The sequence below is a fragment of the Chiloscyllium plagiosum genome, chromosome 7, assembly GCF_004010195.1.
Source record: "Chiloscyllium plagiosum isolate BGI_BamShark_2017 chromosome 7, ASM401019v2, whole genome shotgun sequence".
NCBI lineage: Eukaryota > Metazoa > Chordata > Chondrichthyes > Orectolobiformes > Hemiscylliidae > Chiloscyllium > Chiloscyllium plagiosum.
In genome coordinates this window covers 69,712,105-69,738,417 of record NC_057716.1, presented here as the reverse complement: position 1 = coordinate 69,738,417, position 26,313 = coordinate 69,712,105, and the positions used below count along the sequence as shown (strand labels likewise).

Below are 26,313 nucleotides of genomic sequence, written 5' to 3'. Positions count from 1 at the left end.
ATATTTTCTTTTTTTTTACCATGTTCAATACTTTTCTTTCTGATAATGCTGTTTGACTAGTAATTAAGCATCATCCAATTGGTAATGAGTCTTTTTGCTTTCAATGTTGGCATCACGTGGAAGGCATTGCATCACGATGATGGATCTATTGGCTGGTGAGCTTGGGAATGTTTTGTATAATGACATCTTCAAGAGTACATTTAATCAGAGTTGGCATCCCTAGAGTTACTCATGCAGTAGCACAATCACCACACAACCATGTTCAAATTCTCATGAATAACCCACCAACAGTAATTTCTAGGCTATGGATAACCTCCAAACATACACATCCCACAGGCATTAGAAACAGAGTTTACTTACAAAATTCAGCATTCCTCAGAGGTAAACATTTTCAGTACTGCTTGTTTACTTTGGTTGCTGCCGTGCGGTCATTGTTTATGGCTCTGTGATTGACAAGAGCCTAGAGCAAGGGAAAAAGGTCAATCATGTAACTACATGCAGTGTCGTATTATGGAATTGTCCTCCACTGCAAAGTTTTGAATATTTTAATACAGTATGATACCAGAAAAGAAATAGATCAGCTATTTGACTTCTTAAGCTTATATTTATATATCAAGAACATAATTGCCCAGATATTCTGATGGCCAGATAATAACTTCAGTTGTGTGGACTGGACTTGCACATCTTGACGAGATAGAAATCACAAAGCAGTTGAATCTGGGGGTATTGCCCAGTTGATAGAAAATTTGATTGGGCCATAATCCTGTATTTAGAACCATCTAAATTAGCTTGATAGTAGGAATCTTAGAGGGTTCCAGATCAGCTTAAGCTTAATAGTTACTCTGGAAAAGTTACAGGGTTAAAAACCATCTCTAACTCTTTGCAATCTATTAACCCAAACCCGCAACACACCACTGATTATCTAAGACCTCTCCCTCTGTGGTTCCTAATACACGTCAGATCTGAGACTGCACCTGCTGGATCTGGACTCCGAGCGAACTGACTGACCTGAAACTGCACCCCTAACCCAACTGCCAACTCCCAAGCCCTGCCTCAACCTGACCCATCAGCCCACCCCTACCAGATGCAGCACAACGTCCCCTCCCCAACTATCACCCCACTCCAACATGAGACCCAATCTCAACCTGAGACCTATCCGTTACCTGACACCCAAACCCTAATCTGCACCCCACATCCAAACAATGCCCAACTCCGACCTGACTAGTCACTTCACTTCCAACCCGACGTCTCACCTCCAAACCAACAATCGGCCCAACACAAGTTGACCGCTCATTCCTGCCCTGACAGTCCAAGCCAGCCTTGACATCTCATCCCATCACGTTACCCTCAGACCTGACACCACTATCCCCACCCAGTCTAACCTGACAACCACCGACCCCAGCCTAAACTGACTCAACACTCATCCACCTTTTCCAGATCTGACAAGTACTCACTCCTAGGTGGAAGTAGGTACTGCAGATGCTGAAAATTAAACTCAAGAATAGAATGGTGCTGGAAAAGCACAGCAGGTCAGGCAGCATCCGAGGAGCAGGAAAATCGACTTTTCAGACAAAAGCATCATTCCTGATGAAGGGCTTTTGACCGAAACATCAATTTTCCTGCTCCTCGGATGCTGCCTGACCTGCTGTGCTTTTCCAGTACCACTCTAATAAATAAATACTCACTCCTGTTGAACCTGATTGCCACCCCTCCTTCAAACTACCCTAAGGACCTATCCAGTTAACTGGAACCCAGGTGCCCTATTCATTTCATCCACCTGGCACACTAACCCCTTACCTCCATCTCACCCTACCTCCTAATTTAACTTAGTTATTCCTTCGCAGTAGCTTTCAAAGAGCTGCTGGACATTTAAGCTCTAGAATATAGCACTCAGCACTGTAAAGCAAACATGGAAACTATATGTTGATTTTCTCTGCTGCTGGATTTGAAAATCCCCGGACTGACTCATAACAGGTAGCCCCTGTCCAGAAGTCTTTAGCCCAAAAGTCATCAAAAACTAAGCGAGTATTTCTGTTTTAATCTGATCAGATTCAGTAATAGTTTTACGAACAGAATCATTGGAAGTGTCAGGATGCAACAAACTGTTTGTAATTGCCATAAATGTTGCACTTTACAAAGAAAGAACAATAAATTTTGGAATGTTTGACCAATGACTTTAAACTTTGGCATAGTACAAACATTTACACTTTTATTGCCATATGATTTCAAGTTAGTAGATTTTATTTTTGATGTATGCATAGTGGATTGAATAAGCAGCTGTAAACTGGATACTTTTGCCAGGAAGTGCATAACCCTTCCACCTTCTATATCTATATGAGGCAGTACAGAAAATAAGTAATGAATAGGATAGATTGGAATATCTAATGCCGAGCTTCCTAAGCAAAAGCTGCAGCTTTACCATTTAGCTTTCTATATGTTTCTGAGCTCTACATTTGTGTCTAAGCATGATAATAGGAATAGCATGTGACTGCTGGGGACAGTTTAAAAGCCCCATTAATCCCAAGAGGTAATTCTTGGTAAGGTCACGTAGTACTCAAGATCATCTTTTTCTTGCAAATTGCATTTAATCATTTGACAGCTCCAAAGTATCTTTCATGGAAATTGCATGAATAAAATGAGCACAAATGGTGTGAGAAATGGAAATTATTACTCTATTAATAGACTTAAAACTGGAAGAAGATTTGAGTTAGCAAAAGGAATAATGAAATAGTATATTAATAGAAAAATAGAAGTATAGATTGATTGTGAGATAAATAATGCATCGGAAATGAATCTGGTGAAATTACATCTCTCAATTATCAGCCAGCTGCTCAGCTGTTTGTGAAGTACCTAGCTACTTAAGCAAGTCTCTGGGCCCACAGGTCATTTTTAGACAGCAGTACTTAGACATTGACAATGTATCAAAGGTATAAGTAATGTAGGTTTATGTTTTAACAGCACACACTGCATGCCTATATTAACTGCACTAAAGCTGCCATTTGGGAATTTATTATTTTTTTCTGTGCAACAGCATTCCCACATTAAAAGATGCCCTGCACAAAGCATCTACCTTGATGAATTTAACACACATATCACAAAACCTGCCACAATTGGCAAGTGGTGATGGGGATAGGATTATGAGATCTGAAGTCATCTGAATCTGCACATTGGTAGTTGAGTTTGACTCAGTTGTTTTGTTCTTGAAATAGGAACAGGCGAGTGTTTTGGCAGCTTTCTTCATGACTGAGCATTCTTCATGACTGAGCATCCTTCATGACTGATCTTCAGAATCCACTCTACTCACTCTACATGGGCCAGGGGCTAGAAAATATATCCAAAAAAAAAGCAATCTGTTCCATCACCAACCTGGCTGGAAAACACATTCAACAGGTTCATCTACTTACAGTCTGTAAACCTAAGTGAAACTCAATCTCAGAACCCGAAATGTATGAACCCTCATGGATAGTGAGCAAAATCATCATCCAGAATGAATAACTGCCCATGTTGCCCTTAAACATGGGCACTACAACATCTTAATTTCTGCTTTGCAGGAGACTTACAGGGCAGGCAAAGGGTAGCTGACAAAAAAAGGTGATGGTTACACCTTTATCTTCAGCTTATCAAGAACAAGCTCATCAATTGGCTCTCCTGTTGCCATCAACATTCACTTCATGACTGTCCATCCATAACTTACCATGAGCCAGAAGGCAGCAGTCATGAGTGCCTATGGTCCAACACATGATAGTACAAATGAGTCCAAGAAGGTTTCTACTCTGTTGTCTGAACACTACTCACTAAAATCCCAAGGGAAGATTAATTATTTTCCTTGGAGACTTCAACAACAGGTTTGGAAAGGACTCCAAATTCTAGAAAGGAACCACCTGAAAGGATAGAGTAAGGATTTGCAAGTCCAATATGATTCTTCTGCTCACTAAATGTGCAAAACACCAGCCTCTCATCACTTACAGGAGAAAGTGAGGACTGCAGATGCTGGAGATCAGAGCTGAAAATGTGTTGCTGGAAAAGCGCTGCAGGTCAGGCAGCATCCAAGGAACAGGAGAATCGACGTTTCGGGCATAAGCCTTCTTCCTATCGATTCTCCTGTTCCTTGGATGCTGCCTGGCCTGCTGCGCTTTTCCAGCAACACATTTTCAGCTATCATCACTTACACAACTGTTCCACCAAAAAGACAAGTTCAGAAATCAAAGCACTGACACATGATTGACTGTGATTATTCAATCCCTGAAAGATGTCCTCATTATTAAAGCAATGACCAGTACAGATGACTACTGGACATACCACCAACTCATCCGCTCCTCAATGTCCATCAAATTCAACCAGAAGCAGCTGAAGGTGAAGCAACAATTCAGAAAAAATCTCAATATTTAGCAGCTTCAAGAGATGACCAAACTAATCAGCCTCCAACAATAGCTTCATCAAAATTTTCAGAGTTCACTTTATTGATGTGAAGGAAATCTGATAAGAGCTGAAAACAGCTGTGAAGAAACCAGAAAACACCAGGAATAACCATTTCATTGAAGACCTCATCAACAAGAAGAAGAAAACAATCCGTGCCTGGCAAAATATCACCAGCAAGTCAAAGAGGAGATCTAATCAGTCAGGAAAGGCAAGGGTTACAAAAAAAAGCGAGGGAAACCTGCAACCAGTGGTGGACTCAGAAAACTAAAGAACAGCTATTTCTTGCTGACAAGCACAGCACCTTGGGTTTCTTCAGTGCCACCAGACAATGTCTGGATCCAACACCTTTGGACTCAAACTGGTGTGAAATAAGGATTGAATCCTTGTGAGAGATGGAAAGTATTAACCTCTGATGGAAAGAATACTTCAATTACTTAATAAACTGTGATACAATTATCGATGAGGCAGTCTTTGAGAAAATCCCCCAAAGTTCCATCAAAAATGATCTTGGACTCCCACTTAGTGTGGCAGAATCGTCCATTAGACACATGAAGAAAGGAAATGCAGCAGGAGTAGACAGATTTTTAAATTTAGAGAAGAACTACTCACTCATTTCCATCGACTGATCCTGAAAATCTAGGACAAAGAAGAAATCCCTGCTGATCTCAATGATATTGCTATCACCATCGTCTTCAATAAAGGAGAAAAAGTGGACTGAGGAATCCCCCCTTTTCATCACTAGGAAGATCATTGCCCGAATCCTAACTAATCCTTCTCCCTCTCTCTGAGGAAATCCTTCCGGTAAGCTGATGTGGCACTATAAAAAATGGAAGAAGTGTTAGGTGTTTTGAAAAGGATTTCAAAGAATTCCATTAAGGTAGATAAGTCTTGCAGGACCTGATGAGATCTATCCAAGTAGACTGAAGGAGGTGAAGAAGAAAGTTATTTGTATCTTTGTATCCTGTTCAGTCACAGGAGAGATCCCAAAGGATTGGAGGTTAGCCAATGATTTACTTTTGTTTAAGAAGGACAACAGGGATGATCTGTAAAATTACAGGATAGTGAGCCTTATGTCAGTGGTCGGAAAATTATTGGAAAAGATTCTTAGGGATAAGAATTCTTCAAATTTTTTAAAATATGAACTGAATGAGTGACAAGCAGCATGGCTCTGTGTCAAGAAGATGGTGTCTCACAAACTTGGTTTAATGTTTTGAGGAAGTGACAAAGATGATTAATATGGGCAGAATGGTGGATTTGATTTGATTTATTTGATTGATCTTATTTATTTGTTGTTATGTGTATTTTGTTAGAAAATATGGTGAAAAGTATTGTATAGTGGTCCCATTTTGCAGGCTGATACAAACAGTGAAATCACATGTGATCCGCTAGTAAATGGGTACAGAACTAGTTTGGTCATAGAAGACGGAAAGTAGCTGAGTAACTGAGTTCTGAGCATGGGTTGCTGGACCCGAAACATTAACTCTGATTTCTCTCCACAAATGCTGCCAGACCTGCTGAGCTTTTTGTTTTTGTTTCTGATTTCCAGCATCCACAATTCTTTCCATTTTTATCCTTGTGCATGAGGTAGTCATCCTTTCAACTCATCTAGATGCTCTGAAATTTGGACTAAACATAGATAAAACCTCATGACCCTTGAGGAGTACCGTCAACACTCTTTGAAATGGATCCTCCGCATCAGCTGGGAGGATAGAATACTAACAACAGCATCCTGAAGCAGCAAATAACACCAGCATCAAGGTCATAATCATCCAAAACCAATTCCATTGGGTCAGCCACATGTTTAGGATGCCTGATGTCTGAGTACCAAAGCAAATCATCTTCACCCAACTTAAGGAAGGCACTCAAATGAGAGGAGGGCAAAAGAAGTGTTTCAAAGACTCCCTGAAGCCTTCCCTCAAGAAATGCAACATAGATGTCAATGCATGGAAGATCCTTCTTCAGAAGAAACTGACTTGAAGGAGACACAATTCTTTGAGAATACCCATTGACAAGAGGAATCAAAAAGGATTGCCAGCAATTTTATGGCTATGGACCAATTCCACCTCTCCGATACACCTCCCAAGCCTGAGGTCAGAGTTGTGACTCTAGAAACAGGCTCATTGGCCATACAAAGACCTTCCGAACCCAGGAGCAGAGACATGGAATTTCCTAGCTGGGCAATCATGCTCAGTAGTAAGTGATTGCCAATGGAGGTATTTCTATTCTGCTACAAAAATAACCTTGATCCAACTCTCCTGGGTTGTATACTCTGCAAAGCTAAACACTTTGACTATGGTAACTGATACCTGTGAGCTAGAAGTTGATTCTCCTGCTCAGAGCAACTTTTCTCTTTTATGTTGTGACCTCCTGGTTCTCCAAAACTGAGACTTTGACTCTCCTGTTCTCAAGTCAAACCCCCCAAACTAATGGTTGTCTAGTGTCTTATAAACTCACCAATATAAATAACATACCCATTATCACTACATGGAGTCTCCCATGTAGACACATACATTCACGGAATTGATGCACTGGAGTCACAATTCCAAATGCCCTTCCAATCTTTTGTTTTAAAAATACTTTCACAGAACTGATCCAGTTTAATCTGCCCCCTTTTTCATGACAGGCATTTGCTGTTAGTTGTGACCTAAAGGATCTGTATCTCAAAATGTTACTTTGCCAGCTCCTGTGAAAGGGGAAGTGTGAAAAGCAGTATGGTTCTGGGACTGTTGGGCACCAGGTGGGTAGGTGACAATGTGCAAAGTAACAAGGAGGTAAGGTAAGCAATGGAGTGTAGGTCAGGGTTGATGGGAGACATCAGGTCTGTCTGGGTCAGGCAAATAAGGATGTTGGATCCCAAAGACATGGGGAGGGGACACCGGGAGGTTTGGATCTGCTTGGGGGATTCGGGTATTATGTCCAGTGCCTCAGGAAGGTCAGATCCAGTAGCAAGGAATTGAGATCAGAATCTAGAACTTCACATCCAACTGAGGTGGCAGGAAGGTGTTGGGTCCTGAGTGGAGGCAAGCTGTCAGGTCTGGTGGTGGGGTAACAGAGATCAATTCCTAGATGTTAGGAGGCATGTTGGCTTACAGCAGAAGAGTGGCGTGTCAGATTCAGCAATGAGGAGGGGCTGAGGATGGCTGCAGATCTGTGATAGGGTATTGGATCCAAGCCATATCGGGCAGTTATCAAATCCGGGAGTAAACGGGAATGTCTGATCTCAGATGGAGGCAGTGGGAGATGTTGGATCTCAGGACAGGGGCTGTCAGATCCAGCAGCAGAGGAGTGATGTTGGGTGTCACAGGAAGTAGAGGGAGTTATCGGGTCCCGTTCTCAATTTTGTAGGGGATGTTGAGGTAATGTAGCTGGGGGAGTGTGACAATGGGGTCAGTTTGATAGTCAGGAGCTAGATTAATTTTTTTAGTAGTCTAACCTCTACCATTTACTAAACTGCAGTGGGAACCCCTACAATTTCCCAATTTAAATGAATGCTTTCAGAAAGTTTCATATGTAGGCCTGTTGGAATCTTTATATATATATAAAGGTGTACTATATATATATATATAGTACACCTGTCATCACATTAGGCAGAATATGTACACTGCCAGGCACCAGTTGGGTGAAATGACATATCAATATCCCAACGTTCCCCTACTCCCAGAGCCAACATCCAAATCACAGTCTGATACATCTGTCTCTGCTAGCACCTGACATGCCTCCATCCCCTGGAGCTTCATCCCTGCTACTGGACCACTAGACCTGACTGCATCCCCCTGACCTCCACTCAGGATCCAACTCCCTCCATTGGTTGTGAAGCCCCAAGTGCTGACCCCATTTCCCTTCAATACACTGGACACAACACCACAAAACTTCACTGGATCCAAATTTTCTGCATTCCCACCTCCTTAACTCATGGATATCGACATCCCTAACCTGGCCTAACCCAAGCAGATCCAAAATCTCCAGTCAACCCTGAGTGGGCAGCATGGTGGCAGTGGGCGGCACTGTGGCACAGTGGTTAGCACTGCTGCCTCACAGCGGCAGAGATCCAGGTTCAATTCCCGCCTCAGGGGACTGACTGTGTGGAGTTTCCACATTCTCTTTGTGTCTGCGTGGGTTTCCTCTGGGTGTTCCGGTTTCCTCCCACATTTCAAAAGATGTGCAGGTCAGGTGAATTGGCCATGCTAAATTGCCCGTGGTGTTAGGTGAAGGGGTAAATGTAGGGGAATGGATCTGGGTGGGTTGCGCTTCGGCGAGTTGGTGTGGACTTGTTGGGCCGAAGGGTCTGTTTCCTCACTGTAAGTAATCTATATTTACCTGTCCTGCTTGAAACTTTGCACTCTGAATTCTATATAATGATGATAAAAATAATCTGTTTTCATAAATTATGAGAGAAAGGAAAAAAATCATTTATGAACTCTATACCCCCTTTAAAAAGCCACAAGCTAAATGGCTTAAAACGCCAGTAGTACATGAATAGTGCACTATTTGATCATTCTCATTTATTTTTAATGTCACCTATTTTTAAGTCTCTCTGAAGTAATTCTGCTCTAGCTATGCATCCTTGCATACTCTTGCATCCTTGTGAGATTTGACTAATCTCAAGCTACAGAAAATGATTGACACAATAGCCTCTCAATTCTGCTGGTGGAACTTATTTTCAATTATAAACTGTATATTTTTTAAAGTTGATGTTTCAGTGGATTTTATTTTGAAGTATATATAATGGAGATAACATATACCTTTTCCTAAGAGGCACTCTTTATACCATGTCTAAAATCCACAATAACCTCATGATTTCTAAGATTGATTTGATGATACTCAAACATTTGCAGAAGCAGGTTTCAGAAAGATTAGCATCATGAAGGAGCTGTCTGTTTCATTGTAGATACAGGCTTCTGCATAGCGGCAGTCTCTGAACTCTATTGTATGATTAGGGCTTTGAATAAAATGAAAAGGAAATATTTGACATAATGGGGTATAAATCTAATTGTGCCTTCCTAACGGGTGAGAGTAATCTAGAAAAATGAAAATCTCTATGTAAAAATTATATTCTCCCAAATGTATATAGCTGCAAAATCCAGTCACGGTTTATGGATTGGTCAGGATTTTGCAGCTATATATATATATATTTCTCCTCAAAGGATTGCTGACTATTTCATAGCGTGAAAGAAGTGTGTGGAAATGCAGTTCTGGTAATTAATATGCTCCTAGTATTAATTAAGTTAGACAGGCACTGAAAAGTTCCAGGTTCCAATTCTATTCCTATGCTGATTAACTAACCTTAGCTAGTACAGTAGTCAGAGCCTTACATTTGACCTATTAACCTTGAGGTTAAGAAGGTGAAAAATAATTGGCTGAATGACTCCCTCGAAAAAATAGAATTGCCCCCTTCCCATCATTAAAGAACCTGCTGGCCTGTAGAAGTGTTTTCCAATTGGATAATTGTCTGTCACTTATCCTCAACAATGGAGGATAAAATTAGCAAATGTATTATTGATATTATCTTGCCAGGATTACTGTACCTTTTCTGCCAAAGATGCTACCATGTTCTAAAGTCAAGCAAAATCACGTTCAAGCAAATAAAATAAATCCTGTTCATCCAAAACCTATATTCAGCTTCGGTCTTTCAATAACTTACTACTTTCTTCCAAACAAGTCAAAACATCCTGGGGATGCCTATGGATAGAATCGTAAGATAATATGCCACAAGACTAGGAAAAAGTGAGGACTGCAGGTGCTGGAGATCAGAATGAAAAAGTGCGGCGCTGGAAAAGCACAGCCGGTCAGGCAGCATCCAAAGAACGGAAGACCGTAAATTCTTCATCAGGAATGTTGGGGTGGTGGGGGCTGGTGGCAAGGGGGCTGAGAGGTTAGTGGGAGGGAGTGGGGCTAGGGGAAAGGTAGCTTGGAATGCAGTAGGTAGATGAAGGTGGGGGGTGATGGTGATAGGTCAGAGTGGAGGGTGAAGTAGATAGGTAGGAAGGAAGATGGACAAGTAGGACAGTTCAAGAGGACAGTGCCAAGTTAGAGGGTTGGATCTAGGATGACGTGGGGGGGAGGGGACATGATGAAACTGGTGAAGAGCTTTTGCTCGAAACGTCAACTCTCCTGCTCCTTGGATGCTGTCTGATCGACTGTGCTTTTCCAGCACCATACTTTTTGACTCTGTATGTCACAAGACCTTCAGTGTAATTTCTTATTCCAATGTGTTTTAGGCTTTTCTAAGGGATTATTTACAATCAATATTGACAGACTCAGCAGAAGACATAAATTGCTGGTCTTATTACACTGTACAATTTTATTAATAATGGATTTAGTAATTATTTGAATAATAAGTTATTCTATTGACCTAGATCTGAATTTAATAGTAACAATAAGTGCACGTCAGAAAGATCCTAGGACCTGGGGAGAAGGGATGATCAGTTCCCCTTTTTTTTTTAAAACCCTTCTCAGTCAGTTGCAATAGATATTTTTGGGTTTTTTTGCATGTAGCTATTTCAACATTCCACAATTAAACTTAGTTAACCAAATCAACAATGGAGAGCCCATTCCAAGGTTTACTTGAGAGCAAAAGAGTAGAGATATATTAAGCTGATATTTACCCATTAAGCCCAAGAAAAATAGCATAAAACACACACAAAAAGGAGTTTATAAGCTTAAAAGGTAAGAGAGGGTTTCTATACAGACAAGAAGATAAAGGCAGTTAACAAGTTTTTTTTAAAGGCTTTGAGTTGTGAGAGAGAAAGCTGAGTCCCAACAATTTAGCTGTTGCCCTGTTTCTTTGGGAATGGCAAAATTTGTAGATAAACTTGATTTCTCAATACATGGTCTCTTCTCTAAACCAGCGATGGCTTCTGAGATTGAGTTGAGAAGGATGAAAAGAACTTGCATAATGTCCTTGCAGTTATGAATTCCTGATGAAGGGCTTTTGCCCGAAACGTCAATTTCGCTGCTCGTTGGATGCTGCCTGAATTGCTGTGCTCTTCCAGCACCACTGATCCAGAATCTGGTTTCCAGCATCTGCAGTTATTGTTTTTACCTTATCCTTTTTTTATATCTATTATCACTTAAAGGCTGCTTATGCTAAACAGTTTTCTTTCAGGCTAGGAGGGTGAATACCTGTTAAAGTTAGCCATTGACAGTCTCCATTCATCCTCTCAGCCTGATCGTTATCTATTCTTTTGTCTGTCTGACTGTCCTTTTCTTTCTCTGGCCTTTATCATTTGCTCCTTACCCCTCCTCCCCCACCCTATTCCCCTCCCCCCCCCCAGCCTATATGGGGTGGCACAGTAACTCACTGGTGAGCACTGCTGTTTCACAACCCCAAGCATCTGGATTCAATTCCACCCTCAGGTGACTATGTAGAGTTTGTACATTCTTCCCACGTCTGCATGGGTTTTATCCAGGTGCTCCGATTTCCTCCCACAGTCCGAAGATTTGGTGGATTGGCAATGTTAAATTGCTCAAAGTGTCTAAGGATGTGCATGATTTGGAGATGCCAGTGTTGGACTGGCGTGTACAAAGTTAAAAATCACACAATATAACCTGGTGTTGTGTGATTTTTAACCAAGGATGTGCAGGCTAGATGGGATAGCTATGGAAAATGCAGGGTTATGTGAATAGGGTAAGAGGGGTGAATTAAAGTGGGATGCTGTTCGGAGAGTCGGTGTGAATTTGATGGGCTGAATGGCCTGATTCCATGCTGTGGGGATTCTATGATTCTGCATTAAAAACTAACGTTTTACTAGCTGCTATCAGTTCTGGGGAATGGTCACTGGACATGAAACTTTGACTCTGATTTCTCTCCACAGATGCTGCCAGACCTGCTGAGCTTTTCCAGCAATTTCTCATTTCTGATTTCTAGCATCTCCAGTTCTTTCAGTTTCTTTGCAGATTCTGGTACTTGTGCTATTGTTCCACTCTAATCTGGGTAGTTGTAAGCACTTTTTGACCTGCCAGTATATGAATTAATGATGCAACTGTGAGTAAAACAACAAGTGTGCATTTCTTGTCACTGCACTAAGTTTCAGTGCCTTTTGAGTAAATTGATGATCCCATTTCAACCAGTTCTTGTATATTCCATGTGAGTTGCCTGAGTTTGTCAATAATCACAGTAACAACTTCAGGTCAGGTCAGTTGTGTTGTATTGTGTCTCTTGTTTAGCTTTAAGAATCATGCTCTCAATATCTTTATTGCATTATAACATGTAACGTGAGGATATAAAGATATCATATACAACTTTTCCACAAATTACTTAAAGTATGCTACTGGAAGCATGCTCCTCTGATGTAATGTATTAGCTTAATTTTAGCCCAAACATTTAGGTGATTGAGGAATACAATGCTTGTACATAAGTGACAGTAAATGTTTGTTGGATTTGGCAATATCACAATATCCATGCAAAATTTCTCAAGTTATAGGCGATATCATACAACAGTTTTCGCTATTTTGTAACAAAATATAAGTGACAAATAAAATAAAATCATTGTTGCATCAAGTTAAAAAAAACTCTTCAAGACAAGCTCAGACACAATATTTTGCTGGTAAATATTTGAAAAACTAATTGAAGATGAACCAGACATAGTTTTGGACAACAGAATTCAGACAAAAGGACAGTTTCTCATCCTATAGCAGCATTGATTTATTTGAGAGCAGACAAAAATACATAGGATATTGAAAGGACAGAACGAATATTTTTTTAGTAGCATATAAGTGCTTTTGTGATAAAAATAATTCCAAGAGTGCCTTACTTAAGAATAATAAGGTAGCAGTTACAAGTACAAGCAAAACTGAAAGCAGTGGCCTTTTATAGATACACCGAATATTCCACATGTTTCTATTCTCTCTTAACCAAAAATATGAGAAGCTGCCGATCCAATTTAAATTAAGTGTTGTTTAAAATAGTCCTGAAAGCACAACTCCAAAGTTCTTCTACAAGAAAAAACAACTTAAAAAAACACATGGTTTTCTATATCAAGTAAACCTACCTGTATTCAGACAGACTCATAGAGATGTGTAGCTTGGAAACAAACCCTTCAGTCCAACTCGTCCGTACCAACCAGATGTCCAAAATTAATTTAGTCCCATTTGGCAGCACTTGTCCTATATTCCTCTCAACCCTTCCTATTCACATACTTATCCAAATGCCTTTTAAATATTGTAATTGTACCAGTCTCCACCACTTCCTCTGACAGTACATTCCATACATGCACCACCCTATGCATGAAAACGTTGCTCCTAACGTCGCATTTAAATCATTCCCCTCTCACCTTCAACCTCTGCTCTCAACTTCTGGACTCCCCTAACCTGGAAAAACACCTTGGCTATTCACTGTTTCCATACCTCTCATGATTTCATAAATTTCTATAAGATCACCCCTCAGCCTCTGACTATCCAAGGAAAATAACCCCAGCCTATTCAGCCTCTCCCAACAGGTCAAACCCTCTCACCCTGGCAACATCCTTGTAAAGCTTTTCTGAACCCTTTCAAGTTTCACAACAACTTTGCTATAGCAGGTGTACCAGAACTGAATGCAGCATTCCAAAAATGATCTAACCAATGTCCTGTGCAGCCGCAACATAATGTCTCAACTTCTATACTCAATGCACTGACCAATCAAGGCAAGCATACCAAATTCCTTATTCACTATCGTTCTACCGGTGACTCCACTTATAAGGAATTATGAAGGTGCACTTGTTGGTTCATTATGTTATTTCCTTTATTGAAACTGGCAGGAAAATTTAAATAAAGCATGTGTGGTGTCATGACTCCTTTTAGAGACATAGAGTCATACAGCACAGAAACAGACCCTTTGGTCAAACTAGTCCATACGGAACATAATTCCAGCTGCCTACTCCTGGTCCATATCTTTGTAAACCTTTCCTATTCATGTACCTATCCAAATGAGTTTGGAACATTGTAATTGTACCGACATCCATCACTTCTCCAGGAAGTTCATTCCACACGTGAACCATCTTCTGTGTAAAACATTTGCCTCTCACATCTTTTTTAAATCTCTCTCCTCTCACCTTAACAATGTGCCCCGTAGTCTTGAAATTCCCCATCCCAAGGAAAAGACAACCAAAATTAACTTTATCTATTCCTCTCATTATTTTACAAACTTCTATCGGGTTGCCTGTCAACCTCCTATGCTCCAGAGAAAAATGTCAGTGCCTATCCAGCCTTTCTTTATAACTCAAATCTTCCTTACCCAGCAGCATCCTGGTCAATCTCTTCTAAACCCTCTCCAGCTTAATAATATTCTTCTTATAACTGGGAAAACAGAACTGGACACAATATTCCAAAAGAGGCCTCGCCAATGTTCTGTACAACCTCAACATGACTTCCTAATTCCTTGGTCCTGAATATCACCAGAGACAGAAACCTGCTTCTTATAAACCTGCAATTCTTAAAATAGCAGTTTTGAAGGTATCATGGCCAGGATAGCAGCAGTCTTAATGGGACCAAGGCTCACTGAAACAGCAACTTTAATCTACGCTAACAAGAAGTCAGGGACACACAACTTTGGTGAAGTAGTGCAAAGTTTTTAATGATGAATAGCAGAAGCCTTGTCTTAGATTAGACATCCAATGATATCCTTGCTGAATAAAAACTGTGCAAACAATGAATACAGTTCTATTTCACAGATCGAGAGAGATCAAAACAATTATAAAATTTTGCTTGCCATTGGCAATAAGGGATTTAATTAATATATCTAATTTTAACATAGATGATAAAAATCTAGAAAAGACCTGGAAAGTTCTCACAGACCAGTTAAAGGTAAGAATAAACTTTAAGATGAACAATCTCATGTCGCACAGACAACAATGGCAAGAGTCTATTGATTGGTTTGTCATAAGATGTGTCATCATATGTGACTTTTCCAAAAAGAAATCGTCAGGGAGTTAAGTGAGTTGGTCATTGCCTCTAACCCAATTGAAGCCTTTAGAAAAGTCCTTCTGTGTAAAACAAAATGGCAATACCATTGATGCATTGTTTGAGGATAGAGAAAAGTTTGAAGTCCCAGAGGAAGGCCAATAATAGTTACATGATTTTTGTGCAGCCAGTTCTATAGCTACAGTCAATAAAGCACATCAAACTAACTAAATCCACATCCCTCAAGTGAATAAAAACAAATATAAGATGACTAACAAAATAAAAACTTCAAATCATGTGAAGTTGGAAGTATACTCAACTCTATAGCATATTAGTCTAATATTAACCCAGATGCTTCAGTGTTGAAGAAATGTAATGTTCATTACATACAGTTATTACCCTGAGAAATGAATCAGAGAATGTTTGTCACCTATTTCTTTTGAAAATGTGAGGAAATGTTTAGGATTTAAAGAAAGCCACTTCCATGGACTTGTTAAGCAAAAGTCATGTTCAACTAACTTGATTGAATATTTTTAAGAGCTAACAGGGAAGTTTGATGGGGGCAATACTATTGTTCTGGTGTACATGAACTTATCGGAGTCATGTAGATAAGGTGCCGCACAACAGACCTATGAACAATTGTGGACTCATGAAATAAAGGGACAGTAGCAGCATGTAAATTGACTGAGGAGCAAGAAACAAAGTTAAATATTGAATAGATTTTTGGATTCGCATAGAGTTTATAATGGAGTTCCCCAGAGGTTGCTGTTAGGATTCCTGCTCTTTCTGGTGTATTTTGATGACCTCGACCTTGATCTGTGAGATACAATTTCAAAATTTGCAAATGATAGAAACTTGGCAATATTTTATATTGGTAGGAGGCTAGCATAGATGTATAAAATGGCAGAATCTAGTGGGTAGACAAGTGATATTTAACTCTGAGAACTGTGAAGCATTTTTTTGAATAGAATGTGAAAAGAGAATGTAAATTAGAAGGTACAATTTTAAAGATTATGTAGAGAACCTGGGTGTGTGTATTTATTTTACATATATAATATATATATTCATATATACGCACACATAGATCATTGAAATTGACAGGATAATTGACAACATTGTTTGTAAAGCACATGACAAGGTGGACTTTATCAATAGGAATGAAGAGTACAAAAACAGCGAAGTTACTGTAGAACTGTATAAAACACTTGGTCAGTTTCAACTTGAGTATTTCATCCAATTCTAGACACTATGTTTTAGGAAGGATGTGAAGGCATTGGAGATGTGCAGCAAACATTCATGAGAATGGTTCCAGAAATGAGGAACAATTGTTTCTTCGAAAGAGTAGTGAAACTGGGACTGTTATTCTTGGAGAAGAAATTATTGAGAGGAGATTTGGTAGAGGTATTCGGATTGTAAGGGGCGTGGAAATAATATGCTGCGAAAATATTATTCCTATTTGTAGAAAGATCAAGTGCCAGAGGACAAAGCTTGAATGTTATTGATAAAATAATTATTGGTCACATGAATTTAAAATGTACTGATGGAGAATGTAGTAGAAGCAGATTAAATAAGGGAATTGAATCATTAACTGAAAGGAAAAATAATGCAGAGCTACAGGGAAAAGGTAGAGAGAGGTGCATAGCTCCTTCAGAGTGTTTGTACAAATACGACAGTTCAAATGGCCTCTTTTTGTCTATAACAATTCAATGATTCGAAGACTGCTATTGAATGAAATGTGAATTGGATGTAATCTGAGTGTTCAGTCTATTTAATAGCCAATAAACCATAGTTTCATTAGTTAGGATACAGCTGTAAAATAGGACTAAATTGATATCTAGTTTTTTTTAAAAATTCAACACGTAGTATTTTTGAAGTCAAATGATCTTAATTCAGCAATAGCTTAAGTTAGAGTGTGTTGAATTCAGACTCCACTTCTGCATATCTGATACTAACATAGTCCTGGGAGAGAGCTGCCCTTATCAAATTAAACTTTAAACAAAAGTTCCATCTGTCTTCTGAAGCATAAATGATACAATAGGTCTTTTCGAATAAGAACAAGATGTTACGTCCAATCATCACAAAAATAGATCACCTGGTCACTTATCATAGAAACTTTTTGTGGAATACTTTGCTATCATGTTTCCTGGCATTACTTCAAAAGTAATTAATTGACTGAAGTGCTTTTGAGTGCCTGGAGATCAAGAAAGGTGATATTTGAATGAAAACCTCTGTTTGTTTTTGTGGAATTATACCTTCTGGGAATAAAAGTAATTACTGACCCTAAGGTTGTGATTTTCGCATTGTGACCATATTTGATTAGCATTGTTTCATTCATATAAGCAAAAAAAATCTTTGCAATTAATATTATTGGTGTATTTTGTAATCTCTTGATTGTAATGAGCATTAATTCCTTTCAGCTTTTTTCATATTTAACGGATATCACAAAATAAAGCGAACTTTATAAATTATTCAAAATAATAAACCTCAACATAACCAATCCTATGTTTCTTCTTCATATCAAAAGAAGATATTTATTTTAGAAAAATAATTTTGTGTCTATACTTAGGATTTGACAAGTCATTTTTTGATTGAAGCAAGAATTTATTTTCAATATTTTACATTTTTAATTATTTGAAAAAATATTTGCAGAATAAGCTTTGTACTATAATAGGCAAAGATTGCAAAAGGAAAGGTAGTAACACATTACAAAAAGGGCATGGTCAGGTGTGAAAGTGTCATCTTATGGCTCCTGTGTTTTCATTTTCTTGCCATTAAATATTTACACGCCTTGATGTTAGGAATGAATCAGATTTGTTTTCTTGAATTTATCAAATTTGTTTTATGTTTAAGAAAAACAATTTAAATCAAGTGATAAAATATATTTTAACTTTTGCATATATCTCAAATCATACAATATGGATTACATGGTGGGAGAGAATGTATTGGCTAAATTAATGTTCATAAAAATCAATTGAAACATGCAATATGTATTTGGTGACTCAGCTGGCTTCAGGCTGAATCCAGTGTTCTTCCAACCTTCCTTTGGTGTTCCTGATGCTTCAGATTTAAAGTTGTAAATGACTAGTTGGTCTCCTGGTAATGGCAGGGCTGAGTTGAATTAGTTTAAGTAGTCTCTCTCTGCAGCAGGGGCCTTCCTGGATGGTCATGGTCAGAAAGCAGGGTTTGAACTTGCAATGTGGTTTGCATGAGGGGCACGGGCAGAAAGCAAATGAAACTATTCAACATGAAATTTGTAGCAGAAATCAGACAGTCAGAGTTGACAACTGAGCAGGGCTCAGGTGTTTCGAGGAAGTCATGGCTATCTGTGCTCTCAATCATGCCTATTTATATTTTGTTTTTGGTTTGACTGCAACTAGCCTCACCATCCCAACAGTGTTTAAAGATTTGAAACAACATAACTGCCCTTCTCTCAGAAGTAGTAAGACTGCTGAAATTCTTTTCTGAGCATGTCACAATGTTGTATTTCCTGAAACCTGATCTGCAGCCAATTATTAGGGAAAGCATAGCATGATTTGTCATCATTGTCCTCAAATTATTTACCTCCCAATTCCTTCCAGACTTTAACAAGAGATATCAACACCAATTGCCAACCTTACTTTGGATTTGCATTGTACATTAATAGATCAAATACTTTTGTCACATTCCCTCTAGATACTTGGAAGCAGTACACCAGGAGTTTGTACAGATAGCAAAATTACCTGCAATGTAAAAATATCACTAGCAAGTTTTGAGAGCATTAGACAAATGAATTTTAGCACTATAATGAGGCAAACCAGTAAGCATTGATTTCCTTATTTACACAACATAAAGAGGAATAATTGAGCTGGACTGCATGAGAATTTTCTTCAATAATGGCTCATGTGATAGCTGATACCATTTGACATCACAGATACACAGTTTAGTTGTTAGCTTTAGCTATTATTGATCCCATATAATACATTTAAATCCTGGGCTTCATAAACTATTATAATTTGCCTGCAGGATCCTTTGAACAACAGCTTTATAAATTGCAACCTTCCAGGCTGTCAATGTGTGCCTTGAGTTTGATCACCAACAGCACATGATGCCACACATTGTTTTGGTGACATTCCAGGAAGCTGTTGTGGATTGTTATTTTCTTTGCACCAAAATTCCAATGAAAGGCTATAGAACAAGTTAGAGACTGGTGTCAAGAATTATTCTTTGCAAACTGCGTGCAAGGCTCTTTTTACTGTTGACTTATAGATTATTGAGGCACTGGGAGTCTTCCAAAATCTGCCTGCATCACAATCCTTCAGTAGCACAGAATATGTCCAAATTGTGTCCTTGGATTAATGTTTGTTGAACATCTCTCTAGGTCCTTCCACCCATGAATAAACCCATACCAATCCAAAGATCAATGTTGGCATTTATGTCAACTAATGGTCAGATTTGCAGAAGAGCACTGTAAACACAACAGTTTCAAAACAGTTTCGGAACGCCTCATCTTCCACTTTGGAACACTTTAACCCCAGGGCATCAATGTGGACTTCAACAGTTTCCTCATTTCCCCTTCCCCCATCTCACCCTAGTTCCAAACTTCCAGCTCAGCACTGTCCCCATGACTTGTCCGGACTTGTCCTACCTGCCTATCTCCTTTTCCACCTATCCACTCCACCTTCTCCTCCCTGACCTATCACCTTCATCCCCTCCCCCACTCACCCATTGTACTCTATGCTACTTTCTCCCCACCCCCACCCTCCTCTAGCTTATCTCTCCATACTTCAGGCTCACTGCCTTTATTCCTGATGAAAGGCTTTTGCCCGAAACGTTGATTTCGAAGCTCCTTGAATGCTGCCTGAACTGCTGTGCTCTTCCAGTACCACTAATCCAGTACCTGCTGCACCTTGTTTCACTCAAGTAGTTAAGGCACCAATGGCAGCACATCAGCCACAATCAAGAATTCTAGAGTCAGATTTACACCTCCCAGGAGCAGTTGGACAACCAAATGCTGGCAGCTCTATTGAACTGCAGTGTCTCTGGGCGGCACGGTGGCTCAGTGGTTTGCATTGCTGCCTCAGAGCACTAGGGTCCCAGGTTCGATTCTACACTACTGTGTGGTGTTTGCACATTCTCCCCTTGTCTGCATGGGTTTCCCCCATGGTGCTCGGTTTCCTCTCTACGTCTAAAGTTGTGCAGGTTAGGTGGATTGCATGAGAAATGCAAGGTTACAGGGGAAGTGTCGCAGGTGGACCTCGATGGGATGCTCTTCATAACAATGGACTGGATGGCCTGCTTTCACCCTGGAGGGATTCTATGACCAGGGGGGCATTGATTGCTCCTGATACAGCACTCTGCTGAGATATAATATAGTGGATCTGGAGCCCAAGCTAGAGTTGTGAAACAGAGGAGAACATGGAGTGGGGTTTATGGTGTAGGGAAGAGGGAAGATGGCAGCAAATACAAGAAGATAATTGTCACCAGGCAGCTGTCTTCCAAACGCTGCCACTGTGGTACATTGTGTTTTTGAACAAGGCACCCCAACCCCACACCCAGCTGCACACACGCAATGATACATAGAGGCGAGAGTCATACAACACAGGAGCAGACCCTTCGGTCCAGCTCACCCCCAGTGACCAGGTTTCCTAAACTGACCCAGTCCCAGTTGGTGAAATTTGACCCATATCCCTCCAAATGCTTTCTATTCAAATACCTATCCAAATATCTTTTAAATGTTGTAATTGTACTTGCCTCCACCATCTCCTCTGGCAGCTCATTCCATACACACACCACCCTCTGCATGAAAAAGTTATCTGTCAGATCCTTTTAAAACTTACCCCCCTCACTTTAAACCTAAGACTTCTAGTTTTGGATTCCCCTCCCCTAGAAAAAAAGACCTTGGCTATTCACCCTATCTATCCCCCTCACAATTTTATAAAACTTTATAAGGTCACCCCTCAGCTTCTGACAGTCTGGGGGAAAAGCCTCAGCCTATTCAATCTCTCCCTCTAATCCCAGCAACATTCTTGTAAATCTTTGCTGAACTCTTTTCAAGTTTAACAAATCTTTCCTATAACAGGGATACTGGACCAGAATTACATATAGGATTCTGAAAATCGGTGTAACTCATATACTCTACAGCTGCAATGATGTCTCAATCCTAGAGTGAATGTTTTAACCAATGAAGACAAGTGTAACAAATGCCTTCTGTACCACCACTTGGCGAGCCCCTCACCTGACATTGGATTAATACCAACATTGGCAGGAGGAGCCCTTGAAGCTAGTTATTACTTATTCATTCATGGTATATCATATAATTGCAGTAATTGCACACTTTAAAAACCTCAGTTTAAAGAGGAGGTTATGGCATAGTGGTAAGTCATTGGATGAATAATCCAGAATCACAGGCTAATATTCTGCTGATTTGGATTCAAATCCCCACATGGCTCACAGTCAAATTTAAATTCATTAACAGTTAGTAATGATAAGCTTGGTCCAACTCATCCATGCCGACCAGAGATCCTAAATAAATCTAATCCCATTTGCCAGTTTTTGGCTCATATCCCTCCAAACCCTTCCTGTTCATTTACCCACCTAGATGTCTTTTAAATGTTGTAATTATACCAGCCTCCACCATTTCCTCTGGCAGCTCATTCCATTCACGCACCACCCTCTGCATGAAAAAAATTGCCCCTTGGATCCCTTTTATATTTTCCCCAGTCACTTTAAACCTATGTCCTCAGCTTTTGGACCCTCCCCCGCCCCCTCCATCCTGAAGAAATGACAGTGGCTATTTACTCTATCCATGCCCCTCATGATTTTCTAAATCTCTATAAGGTCACCCCTCAGCCTTTGATGTTCCAAGGATACTAATCTCAGTCTATTCAGCTTGTCCCAAAAGCTCAAACCCTCCAACTCTGGCAACATCCTTGTAAATATTTTCTGAGCTCTTTCAAGTTTCATAACATCCTTCCTATTAGCAGGGAGACCAGAATTGCACACAGTATTCCAATAGTGGCCTAACCAATGTCCCGTATAGCCGCAAGATGATCTCCCAAATTCTATACTCAATGCACTGACCAATAAAGGCAAGCATACTAAATGCCTTCTTCGCTGTCCTAGACTCTGCTTTCCATGAGCTATGAATCTGCACTCCAAGGTCTGTTTATTACCGTGTAACTTCTGATGGTCATTGTAAAAACCTACCTGGCTGACTGATTATCTGATATAGAAAGATGTCTGCCATCCTTACCTGGTCTGGTTTCCATTTGATGCCAGAATCACAGCAATGTGGTTGACTCTTAACTCTACTCTGGGAAATTAGCCAGTAATGCCCTCTTCTTATGGTCAAAGAGAAACAAATTGGCATAAGGATGAGAAAGGCTGTCACAAGTTTCTCAGGATGAAAGCAGGAAGATGTTGGGTGCCAAATTGCTACCCTCCCACACCCTACCCCCAACACTAAGTTGGCTAAACATTCCAGCACATGCGAGAGAATTTCACCCAAGTTGGTAATGTTTTCCTCTGCATTCTTCAACATATTGTAGCACCACTAGATATTCTGCAATTTTCCCCTTTGACCGTCTAAAGTCTGAAATTGTCAAAATACACTGTTTGTAACTTCACAGAATCAGTTTTCTGAAATCCACACTTTTAATGTTATTGCAGTGATAACACTTCTAAGTAATTCTGCAGGGACTGGTGTTCAAATTGAAAACTGGGACCTCTCATCCTTTCAATCATTGTGTCAGTGGGAGACTGTGAAGATAACAACCAGTGATTTTGAGTTCATCCTTAGGTTGGCACTTCGTAAAAAATCAATAGCAATTTTTTTTGGATAATAGCAATATTTCATTTGACTTGTTTTCTTTATAACAGCACCTGCATCATCACATTTAATGAGATCTGAAACCAAGGGTTTTGTGTATGAAGTTAAAGAATTAATATTAGGTGCATCATCCATGATGGTATCAAAATAGTCCATGCCTTCTCCCTTTTCAGTATTGTAGGTCTCTTACCTTTTAGTAGCAAATGTATCTGAAATCTTTTGTGCTGCTCGGCTTTAGAGTTTGAAAGTCACTCAAATCACTCAAACTCATGCTTTAAAACATACTTGTCAGGAGAGTTGTATCACAACTCCATATATACCAGAAAATCATAAATACTCAAATTCCATTTTCTGCTTGAAACTTAACGCTGAAATGATTTAAGTTGTGGCAGGTAAAACACTTTCTAATTTTATGATCGGTCCACCTGAATGACAATAAATCTACTGGACCTAAAAAGTACCTTAGAAATCATTTTCATTCACACCCTATTCTAACTTGACTGCAATTACGTTTTCAACTGATTTTCATACATATTCTGTGCACTGTTTTAACATAAATTACATGTCTCCATAATATTGTAGATATCATAAACAATCTGGATAGAAAACCACTCACTGTAGACTCATTCTGTGCAATTGCTCTGTATTAATTAACACAGATACTGTGTCTTCATTTAATTGCAGTGCATCCTGTCATTGCATTGTTTAGTGCGCCTACAGAAATAAATGTGAAATCTAAGAACTGATGGCAAGTTGAAAACGAAAAGAAATGCTTATAGTGATGACAAAAATTAAAACAACAGGGAACCATTGCTACAAAGACAATGCAGAAATAATGAAACAAAATAAGAAAACAAAACTTGAAGAACAAAGATCTTTGTGTTTCTCATCCATTTTGAACTAGATGTGAATAAGACATGGCCCGGAAAACAGCGAGTGTCACATCAGAGTATAGAATTAGGACAAACGCGAAGAAAATGGTAAATAAACTATGGAGAAACCATAGAGAAGATATTTAATTCATGGCCACCTATATATCATACTTAAAGTCAACACCAGACCTCAAAATCTTATGAAGAATATGCCAAATCCAAGTTGCACAGGAAGTGCATCAGATGCCATGTCTTAAACTGTAAGCAATTTAGAATCCTTTGTCTGATTAAATACTCTTTTACCAATCATATTGTATTCATTATTTCACAAATCCTTGGCATTAACTTTTGAGAAGGAGGTGGCACTGTTTGATTTGAACAGTCGACATCCAAAGACATTTAGCATCCATATACATGGGTTGTGCATTAGAGTGCAATAATTCGGGGAGGTTGAGTTGCTTGGCAACATGATCTTGTCTCATTCTCAGTGCCTTTGTGAAATTCAAACCAGTTATTTTCATAATGTTATCAGTCCATTGAATCATCTTCTAATTTACACATTTCTGTCTCCTGGTCCTTCCAGCATCATCTTTATTGTAGGATAGCTCCAGGCCACATGCCCAAAGTAACTCAACTTCGATTAGGCTGAATGGCCTAGTTTGCTATGTTCCTATAAATCTGTACAATTCTTTAGCCGAGAAGGCTCTGGAGATTCAGTCATTGAATATGTTCAAGGTTGGGATTGGTGAATTTCTACATCAATAAATATGGAAATAGTACAGGGAAATGGTGATGAAGTGGAAGATCAGCCATGATCTGACTGAATGACCAAGCAAGCTTGAACGCCTGAATGGCCATTTCCTGCTCCTATTTCTTATATTGTGTGTAAAGTCATTACTTCAGATCACCCTTTTAATTTAGGTTTATTTATGGCTGAGAAAAACTACAGAGACCTGCAGCTGGTGGCAGAACATAATATGAAAGACCTCATTCGCAGATGCACAGAAACTGTGGGGCTGTGTCTCTGGGAGTATCATTTTGCCATGCAGGCTGTGGCAGCGCTGCAACCCTGAAACAGAAGCAATTGCAGTGCCACACCAGCTCCCACTCCTCACAGCCTATTGCTCTGAAGGTTATTGTTGCTCTGAATTTCCATGCTTCAGGGTCTTTCCAGATTGTAACACCTGACCCTGGGAACATCCATCAATTTGAAATGCTTCGCTGCAATGAATAGGTGAAAAATGCTCTCCTTGCTCAGCAAAAGAAAGTTAGATTTTATCATTTGAACCAACAGGGCAGAATGACAGAACCCTGGGCTTCACTAGGGACAGAAGGAGTCCTTCCCAAGACAGAAAATAACTGATAGAACCCACATAGATTTGTGTCTCGTGTTATGGAGGTGCAGAAACACTTCTACACCTACATTACACTAGTATATCATAACCCAGAACGTGCAGTAACAGAAAGGCTCCAACCATACACTAGTGATAAAACATACAGAACCACATGCATGTAACACAGGCCAACGTGTATAATATGGTAAATTTCCTGCCCTAAATGAGATTAGTGATCCAGATTGTTTTTTTACAACAATGAACAATGCTTTCAAGGTCATCATTGGACTTTGTAAAAAAAATTCTAGTCTTTATTGAATTTACATTCCACTATCTACCATGATGGGATTCAAATACAGGTCCCAAGAGTGTGTTACAATTATATAGATGAACAAATCTGCAAGGAAATTACAGAGAGGGAAAAACATTCTACAGTAATTATAATGAGGGACTTCAATCATCCGTACATTGAGTAGGACTAGAGTAGTGCAAGGGACAGCAAGGGAGGACCAGGGATCCTAAGGGTGTAGTCAGGAGTAAATGGAAAAATGTTAGTAATGAAAAGGTTCTGGAGAAATTAATGGGACAGAAAACTGAGAGTGATCTCATTGAATGTATAAAATTCTGATAGGGCTGCAAAGAAATGATATTTCCTTGCCTGGGGGATTGTAGAATAAGGATTAAAATCTCAGGATATGGGGAAGGCCATTTAGGACTGAGGTGATGAGAGATTTCTTTACTCAAAAAGTGATGAACCAAGTGAATTCTGTAGCACATTTGTAGACGGCACAGTGGTACAGTGGTTAGCACTGCTGCCTCACAGCGCTAGAGACCCGGGTTCAATTCCCGCCTCAGGCGACTGACTGTGTGGAGTTTGTACATTCTCCCCGTGTCTGCGTGGGTTTCCTCCAGGTGCTCCGGTTTCCTCCCACAGTCCAAAAAAATGTACAGGTAAATGTAGGGGAATGGGTTTGGGTGGGTTATGCTTCGGCGGGTCGATGTG

At 39.7% G+C, this 26,313-nt stretch overlaps 1 protein-coding gene across 1 annotated transcript in view; it reads left to right on the top strand.

Moving 5' to 3' along the window:
• Positions 1-26,313, top strand: part of LOC122551933 (inactive dipeptidyl peptidase 10-like) — a 1,705,342-nt gene that overhangs the window by 1,409,784 nt on the left and 269,245 nt on the right. The window lies entirely within an intron of this gene.